This window comes from Crinia signifera, chromosome 1, assembly GCF_055691185.1.
Source record: "Crinia signifera chromosome 1, ASM5569118v1, whole genome shotgun sequence".
Lineage (NCBI taxonomy): Eukaryota > Metazoa > Chordata > Amphibia > Anura > Myobatrachidae > Crinia > Crinia signifera.
In genome coordinates this window covers 113,049,821-113,067,395 of record NC_139217.1, presented here as the reverse complement: position 1 = coordinate 113,067,395, position 17,575 = coordinate 113,049,821, and the positions used below count along the sequence as shown (strand labels likewise).

At 50.8% G+C, this 17,575-nt stretch overlaps 1 long non-coding RNA gene across 1 annotated transcript; it reads left to right on the top strand.

Annotated features, from left to right (window-relative positions):
* Positions 1 to 13,345: 13,345 nt before the first annotated feature.
* Positions 13,346 to 15,901, top strand: LOC146026334 (uncharacterized). Its single transcript, XR_014454432.1, has 3 exons — positions 13,346 to 13,441; positions 14,713 to 14,854; positions 15,809 to 15,901. It is a non-coding gene; the product is annotated as an uncharacterized LOC146026334 (long non-coding RNA).
* Positions 15,902 to 17,575: the final 1,674 nt, after the last annotated feature.

The following is a 17,575-nucleotide window of genomic DNA, read 5'->3' as shown; positions in this document are numbered from 1 at the left end:
AGCAAGCCGACTGTAGGCTGAAGTACACAGTCTCCGGCGGGCGCAACTCCGTGTAGACTTGTGCTGCTGTAGGAAGCAGACTGGCTGATCACGGTCCTCCGTGTATCAGCGTCGGCAGGGGGAACACTCTGTGCTGCTTGTGAATGTCCGTGGGTTGGACCAGAGTGTACAAGGGGGATTTTTGCCGGGGGTATATGCTCCCAATCGACCCTTTGTGTCCTCAGTCTGCCGATAGTTAGGGGAAAGCTCCTCTTAAGACCGGTTTCGCAGCACACAGGCGGCTTTTTCAATTCTGGGCATACATACACACATTGTATAGACACAGCATAAACACTGGCACACATAGTATAAACACACATCATATACAGACAATGACAGACATAGCATTCATACACACAAAAATTATATACATAACATGTATTCACAAATAGCATACATATACACAGCAAGTATGCACACATAGCATACATAAATACAGCATGTACACACACAACATACATACCCACATCATGTACACACAAACACACACCTACAACATGTACACACACATTCCATGCATATACATCACGTACACACGTCATACATGCACACATCATGTACGCACAAATATAACATACACAAAGCATGTACACACATAGGATTCATACCCACAGCATATACACATAGGATACATACACACCACATGTATGAACACAATATACACAAAGCATGTTTGCACACATAGCATCCATACATCCATACACACAAACTCACAACATGTACACACACATAACATACACACACAAAGCATGTTTACACATATAGCATCCATACATACAGCTTGAACATATAAGCACACACATCATACCTCCATGTCGGTTTGTATCTACCCAGTTTGTTTGTATCTACCCACTGTTGTCTCCAATTGTAAAGTACAATGGAATATGCTGAGCTATATAAAAAACTGTAAATAATAATAATAATAATAATAATAATAATAACATACACGCAGTTCTTTCCCCTAAAGCAGTGGTTCCCAACCTGTGGTACGCGTACCCCTGGGGGTACGCGTCCACCCGCTCGGGGGTACGCGGCGGCCCGGCCTGTAATGGCGGCCGCGGCAGTCAGACAGGTTGCTGGAGGGGAGGAGAGTGCATTGCACATCTCTCCTACCCCTCAGTGTGCTTACCTGTGACTGGCCGCCCGTCCGCCAATCAATCAGAGCTTGCGGGCCGGCAGCCAATCAGGAGCCGGCCCGCAAACTTTGATTGGCGGGCAGCCCAGTCACAGTGAAGGGAAGGAGAGATACGCAGTGTGCTGTACTCTCCTTCCCTGAGAGAAGCAGCGGCGGCAGCTACACGGCAGGGGGACACTGGACTGTCCTCTCCCCAGCAGCAGCGTCAATGGTGAGTGTGCCTCTGCTGGGAAATACTATGGGGGCATTGCTGGCACTGTGGGGGCATACAATATTGCTGGCACTGTGGGGGCATATTTATTGCTGGCACTGTGGGGCATACTTGTTACTGGCACAGTGGGGCATTGCTGGCACTGTGGGGCATACTTGCATACCTCCCAACTTCTGTGTTGGGGAAATAGGGACACTCGCGCGGTGAAGCGCCCGAAAAGGGGGTGGGGCGTATGCAAATGAGGGTGCGGCTTATGCTAATTAGCCGCAACCTCATTTTCATATGAGAATAGATGCTGTGCGCATGCGCACAGCGTCTATTCTATTAGATTGGGGGGTCTCCCAACTGCCACCCCCCACAGCGGGACAATGCCTGCCGCGGGTGGGACAGCGGGACAGGACCCGAAAATCTGGACTGTCCCGCTGTAATCGTGACAGTTGGGAGGTATGTACTTGTTACTGGCACTGTGGGGCAATGCTGGCACTGTGGGGCATACTTGTTGCTGGCACTGTGGGGCATACTTGTTGATAGCACTGTGGGGCATTGCTGGCACTGTGGGGCATACTTGTTACTGGCACTGTGGGGCATTGCTGGCACTGTGGGGCATACTTGTTACTGGCACTGTGGGGCATTGCTGGCACTGTGGGGCATTGCTGGCACTGTGGGGCATACTTGTTGCTGGCACTGTGGGGCATTACTGGCACTGTGGGGCATACTTGTTGCTGGCACTGTGGGGCATACTTGTTACTGGCACTGTGGGGCATACTTGTTGCTGGCACTGTGGGGCATTGCTGGCACTGTGGGGCATACTTTTTGCTGGCACTGTGGGGCATTGCTGGCACTGTGGGGCATACTTGTTGCTGGCACTATGGGGGCATACTTGTTGCTGGCACTGTAGGGGCATTGTTGGCACTGTGGGCACATACCCAGTACCATGGGGTCATACCTGGCACCGTGGTGGCATTCCCGTTTCTGGCACTGTGGGGGCATACCTGGCACCATTGGAGCGTATGTGTATCTGGCACTTTTGGGGGCATATGTGTATCTGGCACTATTGGAAGGCTAACGTGATCCGTTGGAATGTCTGTTGCTTCAGTAATAGAGATTTGACAAGGTTCTGTTATTTTATATGCTGTCCGCAGAATGGGCTGAGCTTATATTGTGGTCAAGTGGTTGCACTTTTTTTTTCCACGTCATTGCCAGTATGACTTGCCCCTGTTAAGCCACACCCCTTTTAGGCCACGCCCCCTAAACATTTCCCGAGGGGGTACTCATAAATGAAAAGCCTAATCAAGGGGTACTGCCCTAAAGTAAACATAAGGACAGTTACTGCCTCAACCAGGCAGCATGAGTACCATAGCCTTCCAGGATATAACTCAAACACCTGCCTACGCCGTCGCTGAAGAGTGAGGACAGTCGGTCCCTGTATCACCACGATCAGCTCGACAGTACAACAGCCACATGGAGGACTGCCTGTGAGGAGCTGCATGCTAGTTCCCTCTACTTGTAGCAGCCAGCTCAGTGGCAGCCTATCTCTCTTTGCAATAGGAGATAGTTGCTGGCAATCCTATGGCTGAGGCTCTATCTAAAATCTGAATAGACATTGGACACCTAGGCCGATAGACTGGTTTCTAGGTACAGTACTCGGACCCCACCCCCCCGCGTGTGCGCATGATTCCCCAATTGATAGTTATAAATAATTGTCTGGCTTGCAAATTTAAATGCTTAAAAGGGATGTTGTTTCAATTATTTAAATATTCTAAATTTTGTTCAGGGAGTGAAATACTTAATGCCTTTTCTGTATCCTAATTAAATTGTACTTTCCTTTTAAAAGCAATGTTATTATCTTTCCATGCAGTTCTGGTTTACAGTACAGTGGAAACGGCTTCTACTGTAATTACTACATCTGTCTATTTCAGTCACACCCAGTGGCGGATTCAGGGGGGGGGGCACCCGGGCACGTGCCCCCCTGTCATTCATTTTGTAGCTGAGGACCAGGGCTTTTCAACGAACCCAGCCCTATGTCTCTAGCCCCCCGGGAACCGGAGATATCGCCTGGCAAAGCTGTAACAATTTTTCCCCATAGGATAATATGGGACCCGTCAATTCCGACCCCCACCCGGTTCCGATGGCTGCCAGTTCCCCACCTGGCATCACAGAAGCTTGTGGTTGATGTCATTCAATTCCAAATCGCTGGGCCTTCAATATGATACCAGGATGGTCCATATCGGTCAATCGGTTCCAGAGATATAGCGTGTAAATCGATTTTTTTATTTTTGAAATGTAATTTCATGGCTGTTCATGTTCTTTGAGGGCAGATTACTCTAGAACCAAACGTTCCAGTTTTACTGGACCAAAATCATTCAAAGCCCACTCAAAAGTTCTTCAATATGATACTTGTCTCATGTAAATGGGTCAATTAGTTCCGAAGATATAGCCGGTTAAATGAGATAACTGGTTAAAGGGGGGGGGGGGGTGGTTTTCTCTCCCCCTCACACCAGAAAATGCAGGGACTAGGCTGGTGTAAAAGGGGCCAACCTGGGAATGCATTTTCTGGTGTGAAATGGGTATTATTTCAAATAGCTGGGACCTGCAGTGCTCGGAATACAGCCAGGCTCTGCCACTGTCAGTGGCTATCACTTCTGCCTGGCGGCGGCTGTCCCCCATTTACCACGAGCATGTATTCCCCGTTGGCAATGAGCATGTAATCCCACATGGCAACGAGCATGGAACCTCTGGCAATGAGCATGGAACCCTTGGCAATGAGCATGTAGATAAGCAGCACTTACTGTATGTAGCATAATTTTTAATAAGCATTATGGTGTTTGGCATAATACATAATGGACATCATGCCGTGTAACTTAACGCGCAATGGACATTATGGTGACAATGTCCCTGTTTATGAAGCGTATTGTGAATTTTGTCTTAATCTGTGTGGCATTATGTGAATTCTGGCTCAATCCGTGTGGCATTATGTGAATTTTGTCTAAATCCGTGTGGCATTATGTGAATTTTGGCTCAATACGTGTGGCATTATGTGAATTTTGTCTCAATCCATGTGGCATTATGTGAATTTTGGCTCAATCCATATGGCATCTTATGAATTTGGCTCAATCCGTGTGGCATTATGTGAATTTTGGCTCAATCCATTTGGCATTATGTGAATTTTGGCTCAATCCATTTGGCATTATGTGAATTTTGGCTCAATCCATGTGGCATTATGTGAATTTTGGCTCAATCCATTTGGCATTATGTGAATTTTGGCTCAATCCATTTGGCATTATGTGAATTTTGGCTCAATCCATTTGGCATTATGTGAATTTTGGCTCAATCCGTGTGTTATTATGTAAATTTTGGCTCAATCCGTGTGGCATTGTTTGAATTTTTGCTCATTCCATTTGGCATCATGTGTAAGGGGCAAGTATAATGGGGTCTAGTATTTTGTTGCATAATGTGTAGAAGTTGTATATGGTGTTGTACACTACACTCAAGGACATGCCCCCTGTTGAGTGGCCACACCCCCTTTTCCAGAGCGCGCCTTCGGCGCGCGCACAACTACATCCTTCACTTTTGTTGCCATGGTGGGCCTGCGTACTTTAAATGCCAGGGCCTATTTTTAATCCCATTGCCACCCTCTCTCTGCCGCTCTCTTAGCATGTACACTGGCACCACTAACACTGGCCCTCCCCCACCTAAACCCTCTTTTATCATGGTGCCCCCCCTGTCATTTTATCCTGGATCCGCCCCTGGTCACACCCATTATAAACAGATGCATACATTCAAGCAAACAACCTGATTAGACAAATATTAGCAGTGGATTGGATTGAAGAGCTCGTGGCATTTGCTGTGTCTCGGTCATTGGATGCCACCACATTTTTGTCCTGCCCTTTTCAGCTGTAAGTGCTGTTATGTGAAGTGATCTCTGCAGTCCTGTCAAGTTCTTCCACTTCAAACTTGGCAGACAGTGTAATAGGCTGCTCATGACCATAAGCATTGGAGGCAGCTAAAAGTTGTAAAATGGTTGATTTTTACAACCTCTACTAATGAAGGAAAAATGATGGCCAGTAATTGTACTTCAGCAAATAAAACTGACATAGTCACTGTTAAAATGTTGCTGGTTTATAGGTTTTGAACAATTCTATGCAATAAATTGCAGTTTGTTGAATCTTGCATTTTAAGCTTACCAACAGGAAAAGGAACAGTTATTTCTATAATATGTAATTTATGACATTGGATTAAAGGTATGCTTTGCGCACTTTTATTCTTGCTTCATGAAGCTGTATCCAAGCAACAAGCTACTCTCTAAAGCTAAACGCTTTCAGATACCAGCAAATACTGTAGTACAACTGTAGTTCTCTAGAAACATGAGCATGTACTCCGCGTCACCAATGTTAGGGAAAATGGGGGCGAATATGCAGGGAGGGAGCAGCTTAGAAAATGTGTTCCAACCTGAATGAGGGCCATAGTGAATTTTAGTGGAGTAACCAGAGCTTTGTGGGCCCCATAGAAACATATTGAAGGGTCCCCAGTCGCAATGCTTCTTGGGTGACTCTTCTCCACAGCAGTTATTAATGTTATTCCCCATAGTAATGCTGTAGTTCACTTTCTGAACCATAGTGGGGCCCTAGATAATATATTGCCTCATAGTAGTTTCCTAGTTTGTGGGAGAATAAAATAGTACAGAGCGCAGCGAGGCACCGTGCCTGAAGCTTGGCGAACGCAGTATCTTGACTGTGTCCATATCGACATTCGAGACAAAAATGTGAACATTTTATGTCGACCTTTTTGACTTTTCCCATTGTCGACCTTCCAAACCTGTCAACCTTAGCCATGTTGACTCAATGGCCTATACCCATACCCATTCTATTATAGGCCAATATTTCATATTGACTGTTGAATATGATATATGCATGGTGCAGACAAGAGACACACATGGGGAAACCTACACACATGGTAGAGACAGGGTGAAAAACATGCACACACATAGGCCCTCGTTCTGATTGCCTCAGTACCTGGCGTGTTCACACGGGTCTGCCCATGCGCTTATTCTCATATGCGCATGTGCAGTGCTTTTGTGCAGACACCTTCGCCGACTTGCATGGGTGGGGCATAATGGAGGAGGGCGTTTCCAGAGAGTACCCACGAAACAATGGGTACACCCAGGAGAACGCTGGGCATCCCCATGCAAATGCAGACAGACACCTGCCTGCCGGGTGGGTGGCTGAAGTGACAGGATGTCAGCCACCCGGCCAGTTCTTGGACTTGGAAGCTGCAAGTCTAATTCAGTCCAGACAGACTTAGATGTGAGAGCAGGGTAGAAATCATTCAAAGCGACATTGAATGATTTTGGCCCCGCATGCTACCCTGCAAATGGATATTTATGCAAAACTTCCATTCACAACGCGGCGGGGATAGTCGATTTGGGGCGGGCAATAGCAGGCATGCCAAGCAGCGAAAGTTACACACAGACACATGGAGGGGACAGGGTGAAAGGGTGTGGTATGGGGCTCCTGACAGGGGGGATCCTGACGTCGGAATCCCGACTGCTGGTGCTCCGACGGGGTAGAGCGCAAAGAATCCCCTTGCGGGATCGCTGCACTCGCCATGCTGCGGGCTCGTTGGCTCGCTACTCTCGCCTCAAGTTCTATTCTCCCTCTATGGGGGTCATGGACACCCACAAAGGAGAATAGCCCCTGTGAGTCTGGATCTCCCCTGTTGGAGCACCAGGAGTCGTGATTCTGACGCCGGGATACTGACTGTCGGGATCTCCCCTGTCAGAGCGTCATCCGGCACCTGGGTGAAACACACACATATGGTGCAAATAGAGTGAGACTCACACACATCCTGTCCGAGTTTTTACCCTGCTGCTATTTGCTGGCTCCTTATGCTCCTTAACCTCTTCATGACAGAGCCAGTTTTTGCCTTCCTGACAGAGCCCTTTTTTTCAAATCTGGCATGTATCACTTAAGTGGGGATAACTTTTTTTTGCTTTTACTTATCCCAGTGATTTTGAGATTGTTTTCTCGTGACACATTGTACTTCAAGTTAGTGGTAAATTTTCGTCGATACAGTCTGTGTTTTTTTGTGAAAAATACCAAAATGTCGTAAAAAAAAATGGAAAATTTTGCGATTTGCAAAATGTTAAATTTTCTGCTTGTGAGACAAATAATCTTACCACTCAAAATAGTGAATAACTAACATAGACCATATGTCTACTTTATGTTGCCATCATTATTTCAACCTCATTTTCATTTTTTTGGACACTAGGAGGCTTCAAATATGAATAGCAAATTCTCAAATTTTCAAGAAAATTTCAAACTCTGATTTTTTTAGGGACCAGGTCAGTTATGATGTGACTTTGAGTGACTTGTATGTGAGACACCCCCATAAATGATGCCATTTCAAAAACTGCACCCCTCACAGTATTCAAAACAGCATTTTGGAAGTTTGTTAACCCTTTAGGTGTTTCACAGGAATTAAAAGAAAGTGTAGGTGAAATTTCAAAATTTCATTTTTTTTGCAGATTTGCAATTTTAATAAATTTTTCTAAGGAACACAGTAGATTTTACTAGAGAAATGTGACTAAAAATTGATTCCCCCAATTCTTTGGTTTTCATAAATATCCTATATGTGGCCCTAGTGTGCACGGTGACCAAACCACAGGCTTCATAATAGAAGGAGCACCTACTTGATTTTGGAGCCTCCTTTTTATGAGATTATTTTTTAGGCACCATGTAGGTTTCTAGGCACCATAAGATGCTAAAAGTTAGGTACCCCCCCACAAGTGACCCCATTTTGCAAACTACACCCTTCAGGGAATTCATCTAGGGGTATAGTGTACATTTCAAACCCCCAGGGGTTTCACCAATTGTGGTACAACTGGGCAGTGAAAATGAAAAAAAATAATTTTTCATTTTCACAGCTCAGTTGTATCAAAATTGGTGAAACCCCGGGGGGTTTGAAATGTACACTATACCCCTTGATGAATTCCCTGAAGGGTGTAGTTTGCAAAATGGGGTCACTTGTGGGGGGGTTCCACTGTATGGGTGTTTCGGGGGTCATTCAACCAGAATCTGTGCTGCAAAATCCAAAAATCACTCCTTCCCTTCTGAGTCCTGCCATGCACCCAACTGGTATTTTTTGGTCACACATGAGGCATTGCCGTACTCGGGAGAAATTGGGGCACAGATTTTGGGGTGCTTTGTCTCCTTCATTCCTTGTGAAAATGAAAAATTTTGAGCCAGATCTGCATTTTTGTGTAAAAAAATGTAATTTTTTACAGAAAAATGCAGTTCTGGCTCAAAATTTTTTATTTTCACAAGGAATGAAGGAGACAAAGCACCCCAAAATCTGTGCCCCAATTTCTCCCGAGTACGGCAATGCCTCACGTGTGACCAAAAAATACCAGTTGGGTGCATGGCAGGACTCAGAAGGGAAGGAGTGATTTTTGGTGGTGGAATGAATGGTGGGTGCTATGTCGCATTAGCAAGACCCCCGAAGCACCAATACAGTGGAACCCCCCCACAAGTGACCCCATTTTAGTCACCAGCTTTGGGAGGGGGGCTGGCGCTGCGGCTGGCAGGGGGGTGGGAGGGGTGCTGGCGCTGCGGCAGCCGGGTGGGTGGGAGGGAGGGGGGCTGCCGGGTGGGAGGGGGGGGGGGCTGGCGATCGGTGGTAATCGGTGCGGTATATACACACACACACACACACACATATATATATATATGTGTGTATATATATATATATATATATATATACATATATATATACACACATATATATATATATGTGTGTGTGTATATATATATATATATATATATATATATATAAATATATTTTTCAGTGCATATATTTATTTTTTTACTTTTTCTGCAGCTTGATGCTGCTGCTGCTGCTGCGGGGGGGAGGGGGGAGGAGGGCAGCGCTGCGTGCGCTCCAGACGCTCCGGGGGAGCCGGGGGAGCTGCTGCTGCTGCCGGGTGAGTGCCCGGCGGGTTCGAGGGGGGGCTGCACATCGGTGGTGATCGGTGCTGTACTTGACAGCACCGATCACCAGTGAATCCCTGTGTTACCGAGCGGCTTAGCCGCCGGTAACACAGGAAACGCTGTGAATGGCTGTTCAGATTTGAACAGCCAATCACAGCGATCGCCGACCGGGGGGGGCACCCCTGCCCCCCCTGGGCGGCGAGGGGGGATGTCTGCTGTCAGGGACAGCAGACATCACCTAACTGTCACTGCGTCTCTAGACGCAGTGACAGTTAGAAGTCATGACGTATATATACGTCATGTGTCGGGAAGTACTTCCCGACCATGACGTATATATACGTCAAATGTCGTGAAGGGGTTAAGGCATACAGTGGATGGCAGACTTGGCAATACCCATCTGGCATTAGGACAGTCCAGGACTGAGTCCTACAAGTCTGATGCGACAATCAGGAACGTCCAGGAGCCCCACCCAGCCAGTCTGATCCTGCATATTTTCTGATCTTGCACAGGGAAGTACGGCACTAAAAAACTTTGACTATAGGCGCAAACAATAATTTCCTGCAAATCTGTGTGTAGGTAGCAAATACATTAAAATAGAGGGGATTTTGTCATATTTTGATCAAAATATTTTGCAGCCCACATCCAAAGAATCCCAAGTTTTTCTGAACGTTTTCACTAGCATACATATGATCAGCACACCATTACATTGCAGTTACATGTACTCACCTCCCAGATACAGAGGAGGACATCTATACAGGGCTGGCTTGTAAGCCACACCCACCTAGGCCTTTCATAGCCGTAACAATGCTGTCATGACATTTGTTTGAAACAAAACAAAATTGAAATATGCGTGTGCTCGGTTTTATCCATATTATAGATAGTAATAGTTGCAGCCAATATTAATGCCATACATGAATATAAAATAGACTTTTGATATTGGCTGTAAGAGTAATATAATGCAAATCTGTGTGTATGTATGTATGTATAAAATAGAGGGCATTTTGTCATATTTTGATCAAAACATTTAAGCTTGCAGCCCACGTCAAGGGACCCCAATTTTCTGCAAGTCCCTACCTCCCTACCCTAGCAAATATGCTCAGCACACCATTACTTTCCAGTTAGATGGGCTTAAACTGGTAACGTGTGAGTATTGCGTCTGTGGAATACATTGTGCAGTGATGATCTAATCCGTCTTATTAGACTTTGCCATCCAAAGCAACTAGTCTGATCACGCAGACTGGCTCTTAGTTTTTTCTTCTGGCGCTGTAGATCATTCAGTTCCACCTTTCTCTTTTTTATTTCGGCACTTAGTTCTTTCATGCGTTGTTCTGGTGCCTCTACAGTGTCTTCATTTGGGAGAGATTCAACCATTTCCACCAGGTGTTCATTAGTCTGGGCCCTCAGGCTGCCACTGTCACCTTTTCTGTTGTCTTCCCTCAGGTCGCCATCAGGCTCACCAGTGGTGGTGGTGGTGGTGGTGGTGATGTATTTTTCTGCTGGCTCATCAAGTTTCCATGTTGAAAGGTAGTACAACTGCATTGCTTGCCAGCCTTTATAAGGCTCATAGCGATCATAATGACGTGTAGATGTAACGCCAAACATCGCAATATCTACCTTTCCATTCTCTGTGTTGACCCTCAGATATTCCTCTTCAGTTGCTTGAGCAGTCAATGGTCTCATCATATACTGATGTGCCAGAGTTTCTGAGTCTCCCATATATTCTGTCATAGATCCCATTGTCACACCAGCAGCAGCAGGTGGATCTTCCTCAGGATCTTCATACTGTAATTCCACATTTTCAATACTTTCTCCATCTTCTTCCATCCTTCCTCCTTCTCCTTCATACCATACAAGAATAGATTCCACTAAGGTGTTATTAGAGGATTCCATTTCAATTTGAACTTGAAGTGAATCAAGAGCAAACGCTGAGAGCTGCTAACTGTCAAAAGAGTCCACAGCAAAGACAAGGGCCTGTGCAGTGAGCAGAACTATATAGTGTAACAAATGCTACTATGACATCATAATGACTGTCCATATTCTGTGCATATTTTATTTTTGTCAATAAAGTTTTAATATTTAAAAAAAAAAGACACAGTTGAAGAATTTAAATTATCTGTCATATGTGTGATCTGACCACGTCTTATATATGAACATACAATATTGTAATAAATTGAATAGACTTATATTAAATTTAGTTCTGTAGCAGACCTTAAGTAAACAGTGTTGTGTGCTGAAAAGGATCAATTACTGGACTGTTTATTACTGATCTTATAGGGGGGTTATTCAGTCCTGATTGCACGGCTGCTAATCTGTAGAGCCATGTGATCAGGTAATCGCCACCCAGTTAGAGTGAAATCCTGCCCTGTGCAAGACTGGGAAATGTCTGCAAAACTATCCCTGCATTTAGCTGCAATTTCTATTCAAAACTCACTCACCATGGAATGACTTTTCCACTGTGAGCAATCTATGTGTAGTCCAGGAACCCCACTTGGCTGGTGCCATACAAACAGGCTGATCGCGGCCGGAGCTGGGCACGCCTGTGTTGTGCCTGACCCTCCCAGAATATGGTCAGTTACCATCCCCAAACGCTGTCTTTGTGTCAGTAAACTTGCATATGGTAGCAGGATTTATTGCAGGGTTCTCTTCACACATGCGCACTACGATCCATATGCAGGGCAGCCGAGAGGAATGCCGGGCCCCGGTAAAATTTTGGGGGCGTGGCCTAAGTGTGTGTTGTGGGAACCTCCCACACTTAGGCCACACCCCAAAATGTTTAGAGTAGGGTGAAAGAAAACTCTAAAAACTGTAATCTCAGAAGCAGCACACACCTACAGCATGTGCAGTGCTGACTGCAGGCTCAGCATGACCTCACACGCTGTCAGTGAGACACTCATGCTGAGCCTGCTGTCAGCACAGCACATGCTGTAGAAGTGTGTGCTACTGTTGCTACCCGGGAGGGATGGAGGGGGAAGGGAGGGGTCAGACCAGGGCCCCTGCGGGGCCCCTTCAGCAAGTGTGGGCCCGGGTAATTAGTACCCGCTCCCACCCTCTCTCGGCTCCCCTGTCCATATGCATACACAGTCGGTCGATTATCACCCAGCTTGCACATTCTTAAGCTGTTTAAAACAGTTTTTCTAAAAAAACAGCATTTCAATAAAACGGGGGGGGGGGGGGGGGGGGGGGGGGGCGAAGGGGGAGGGGGGGGAAGAGTACATACTTAGGTATAGTTACCAAACTGTTAGAAATATGTTACAAAACTGATACTGTACAGAATAATAATACAAATAATCATAATAATAATTTAGGGATGGCTGCAGGTAGAGAGGATTAGGGGGAAGGGTTAAAAAGGTGTCGGGATCCTGTCCATCGGGATTGCCGTGGTCAGTCTTCTGACCACTGGGATTCTGATACAAGCCTAAAGAATGGTAACTAGGCAACATTAGAGTTTTTTTTAGACTTTAGCATATTGTAGCAATCTATTTGGAAGAAATAAAGGTTCATGAAGGCTATTATAGTTAACATTGTGAAGGCCACTATATCTCTGTTAACATACTCTGTATATCTATATATATGGAGTGTATGTATATATATTATAAGGGCATGCGTGCCAAATTTCAGGGCGAAATATTAAAAAATGACCAATTGGGAGCGATCTAAACTTCCAACTGCCAGTTTTTTTCTGACACTCGCGAAATGACACTTTGTCACCCATGTTAGTCTATGAGGGGTTTTTTGGGAAGGCATAACTCGGGGTAGGGGAACAATTGAGACTTGGGGTTTGTTTTATTAGGTAGATATTGTCCCAGTGGAGTGCCTTTTGGGGTTGAGGATTTTCAGATAGGTACAGTTTTTATTAAATTTAGTGAAACGTCCCCCATTATAAAGATAGGAGCTCCAACTTGTTGCGCATGCGCAGTGCGTCCAATAGGGGGAGTACAGTCAGAGGCCTCACTTGGGTGTACCAAGATGGCCGACGGAGACGCGAGGGGCTAGATCTGCTGCCGCTCGGCGCTGCCTACAGAGGGGAGCCCGCAGCCCCGCAATCCCTCCAAGGGGACAGGAGCCAAAAGGGTAAAAACACCCACACATCCACAAGAATAATTGCGCCGCAGGGAGGGGAAGCTTTCTGGTTTGCCTGTTTAAAACACGAAGCTCCCGGCCGCCGCGCGCATACACACACTGACATGAGCCCGTGCTGCTGCGGCGCTCATGTCAGAGTGTGTATGCGCGCGGCGGCCGGCAGCTGTGTGTTTACACAGACAAACCAGAAAGCTTCCCCTCCCGAGTCTGCAGCGCCGCGGCTGCAAGTATTCTTGTGGGTGGGTGGGTGGCTTGTTTTGCTTAATGTGCTAGTAAGGCTGGTCCTGGGGTTGGTGGTGGGGGGACCCGCTGTAGGTGCCAGTGGTGTAGCAGAGCCGCAGCTGCTGCATGTCAGTGCATGGCCCCCCCCTCACTGCCCCCGTGTGTCCCCCGCCCCCCTCACTGCCCCCGTGTGTCCCCTGCCCCCCCTCACTGTATACGCTGTGCCCCCCCATGTGTATGCTGTGCCCCCCCATGTGTATGCTGTGCCCCCCCATGTGTATGCTGTGCCCCCCCATGTGTATGCTGTGCCCCCCCATGTGTATGCTGTGCCCCCCGTGTGTGCGCTGTGCCCCCCGTGTGTGCGCTGTGCCCCCCCCAGTGTGTGCGCTGTGCCCCCCCAGTGTGTGCGCTGTGCCCCCCCAGTGTGTACGCTGTGCCCCCCCCAGTGTGTGCGCTGTGCCCCCCCAGTGTGTGCGCTGTGCCCCCCCAGTGTGTGCGCTGTGCCCCCCGTGTGTGCGCTGTGCCCCCCCGTGTGTGCGCTGTGTCCCCCGTGTGTGCGCTGTGCCCCCCGTGTGTGCGCTGTGCCCCCCGTGAGTACGCTGTGCCCCCCCGTGTGTACGCTGTGCCCCCCCCCGTGTGTACGCTGTGCCCCCCCCATGTGTACGCTGTGCCCCCCGTGTGTACGCTGTGCCCCCCGTGTGTACGCTGTGCCCCCCCGTGTGTACGCTGTGCCCCCCCCCGTGTGTACGCTGTGCCCCCCCGTGTGTACGCTGTGCCCCCCGTGTGTACGCTGTGCCCCCCCGTGTGTACGCTGTGCCCCCCCGTGTGTATGCTGTGCCCCCCCGTGTGTACGCTGTGCCCCCCCCTCCGTGTGTACGCTGTGCCCCCCTCTGTGTGTACGCTGTGCCCCCCCTCCGTGTGTATGCTGTGCCCCCCCCCCTCCATGTGTACGCTGAGCCCCCCCCTCCGTGTGTACGCTGTGCCCCCCCCTCCGTGTGAACGATGTGTCCTTTAATATTATTATTATGTTTCCTGCCCAGACGCTGACCACCCCATGGTACCGCCGGGACTGAGACGCTTCCACAGCCTGCGGACCAGATTGAAGCGCTTCCTTGAGATGCCTCCGCCACCGGGAAGGCAGAAAGAAGCCACCCTGGTCATCAGAGGAGCAGTTGCACCCAGGTAAATCCATCCCCCCCACTGTCCCTGTGTGTACGCTGTTCAACCCCCAGTGCCCCGTGTGTATGTTGTTCACCCCCAGTGCCCCCATGTGTGTGCTGTTCGCCCCCCAGTGCCCCCGTGTGTGCTGTTCACCCCCCAGTGCCCCCGTGTGTGCTGTTCGCCCCCAGTGCCCCCATGTGTGCGCTGTTCGCCCCCAGTGCCCCCCCCTATGTGTGTACGCTCCCCCCGTGCCCCCCGTGTGTGTACGATGTCTCCCTCCCATGTACACTGTTCCCGGCCCCCGTGTGTACGCTGTGCCCCCGTGTGTACGCTGTCCGCCCCCGTGTGTACGCTGTCCGCCCCCGTGTGTACGGTGTCCGCTCCCGTGTGTACGCTGTCCGCCCCGTGTGTACGATGTCCCCCCCCCTGTGTGTACGCTGCCCCCCCAGTGCCCCCCCCCTATGTGTGTACGCTCCCCCCGTGCCCCCCGTGTGTGTACGATGTCTCCCTCCCATGTACACTGTTCCCGGCCCCCGTGTGTACGCTGTGCCCCCGTGTGTACGCTGTCCGCCCCCGTGTGTACGCTGTCCGCCCCCGTGTGTACGGTGTCCGCTCCCGTGTGTACGCTGTCCGCCCCCCTGTGTACGCTGTCCGCCCCCCTGTGTACGCTGTCCGCCCCCCTGTGTACGCTGTCCGCCCCCCTGTGTACGCTGTCCGCCCCCCAGTGCCCCCCTGTGTATGCTGTTCGCCCCCCAGTGCCCCCGTGTGTACACTGTTCGCCCCCACCCCCCCCAGTGCCCCCGTGTGTACGCTGTTCGCCCCCCCCAGTGCCCCCGTGGGTACGCTGGTTGCCCCCCCCTGTGTGTACGCTGTGCCCCCTCCCGTATACGCTGTGCCCCCCCTCCGTGTGTACGCTGTGCCCCCCTTCGTGTGAACGCTGTGCCCTTTAATATTATTGTTATGTTTCCTGCCCAGACGCTGACCACGCCATGGTACCGCCGGGACTGAGACGCTTCCACAGCCTGCGGACCAGATTGAAGTGCTTCCTTGAGATGCCTCCGCCACCGGGAAGGCAGATAGAAGCCACCCTGGTCATCAGAGGAGCAGCTGCACCCAGGTAAATACGTCCCCCCACTGTCCCTGTGTGTACCCTGTCCCCCAGTGCCCCCGTGTGTACGCTGTCCCCCCAGTGCCCCCCGTGTGTATGCTGTGCCCCCCGTGTGCGCTGTGCCCCCCCAGTGCCCCCGTGTGTACTCTGTGTCCCCCCCCAGTGCACTTCCGTGTGTACGCTATCCCCCACCGTGTGTACGCTGTCCCCCCAGTGCCCCCCGTGTGTACGCTGTCCCCCCAGTGCCCCCCGTGTGTACGCTGTCCCCCCAGTGCCCCCCTGTGTGTACGCTGTCCCCCCAGTGTGTACGCTGTCCCCCCAGTGCCCCCCGTGTGTACGCTATCCCCCCAGTGCCCCCGTGTGTACGCTTTCCCCCCAGTGCCCCCCCATGTGTACGCTTTCCCCCCAGTGCCCCCCCATGTGTACGCCTACCCCCCAGTGCCCCCCGTGTGTATGCTGTGCCCCCCATGTGTACGCTGCCCCCCCCAGTGCCCCCGTGTGTACTCTGTGTCCCCCCCAGTGCACTTCCGTGTGTACGCTATCCCCACCATGTGTACGCTGTCCCCTCAGTGCCCCCGTGTATATGCTGTCCCACCAGTGCCCCCCATGTGTATGCTGTCCCCCCATTGCCGCCCCCCGTGTGTACGCTATCTCTCCAGTGCCCCCCTGTGTGTATGCTGTCCCCCCAGTGCCCCCCCCGTGTGTACGCTGTGCCCCCGTGTACGCTGTCCCCCCAGTGCCCCCCGTGTGTACGCTGTCCCCCCAGTGCCCCCTGTGTGTACGCTGTCCCCCCAGTGCCCTCCGTGTGTACGCTGTCCCCCCAGTCCCCCCCCCCGTGTGTACACTGTCCCCCCAGTGCCCCCCCGTGTGTACGCTGTCACCCCAGTGCCCCCCTGTGTGTGCGCTGTCCCCCCAGTGCCCCCCGTGTGTACACTTTCCCCCCAGTGCCCCCCCGTGTGTACGCTTCCCCCCAGTGCCCCCCCATGTGTACGCCTACCCCCCAGTGCCCCCCCGTGTGTATGCTGTGCCCCCCATGTGTACGCTGCCCCCCCCAGTGCACCCTGTGTGTACGCTGTCCCCCCAGTGCCCCCCCTGTGTATACGCTGTGCCCCCCTTGTGTATACGCTGTCCCCCCAGTGCCCCCCGTGTGTATACGCTGTCCCCCCAGTGCCCCCCCGTGTGTACGCTGTCCCCCCAGTGCACCCCCCCATTTGTACGCTGTCCCCCCCAGTACCCCCCCCCCCCGTGTGTCCACTGTCCCCCCAAGGCCCCCCCGTGTGTACGCTGTGCCCCCGTGTGTACGCTTTTCCCCCAGTGCCCCCCCATGTGTACGCTTTCCCCCCAGTGCCCCTCCCCATGTGTACACCTACCCCCCACTGCCCCCCTGTGTGTATGCTGTGCCCCCCCATGTGTACGCTGCCCCCCCGTGCCCCCTGTGTGTACGCTGTCCCCCTAGTGCCCCCCTGTGTATACGCTGTCCCCCCAGTGCCCCCCCGTGTGTACGCTGTCCCCCCAGTGCCCCCGTGTGTATACGCTGTCCCCCCAGTGCCCCCGTGTGCATACGCTGTCCCCCCAGTGCCCCCCCGTGTGTACGCTGTCCCCCCAGTGCCCCCCGTGTGTCCACTGTCCCCCCA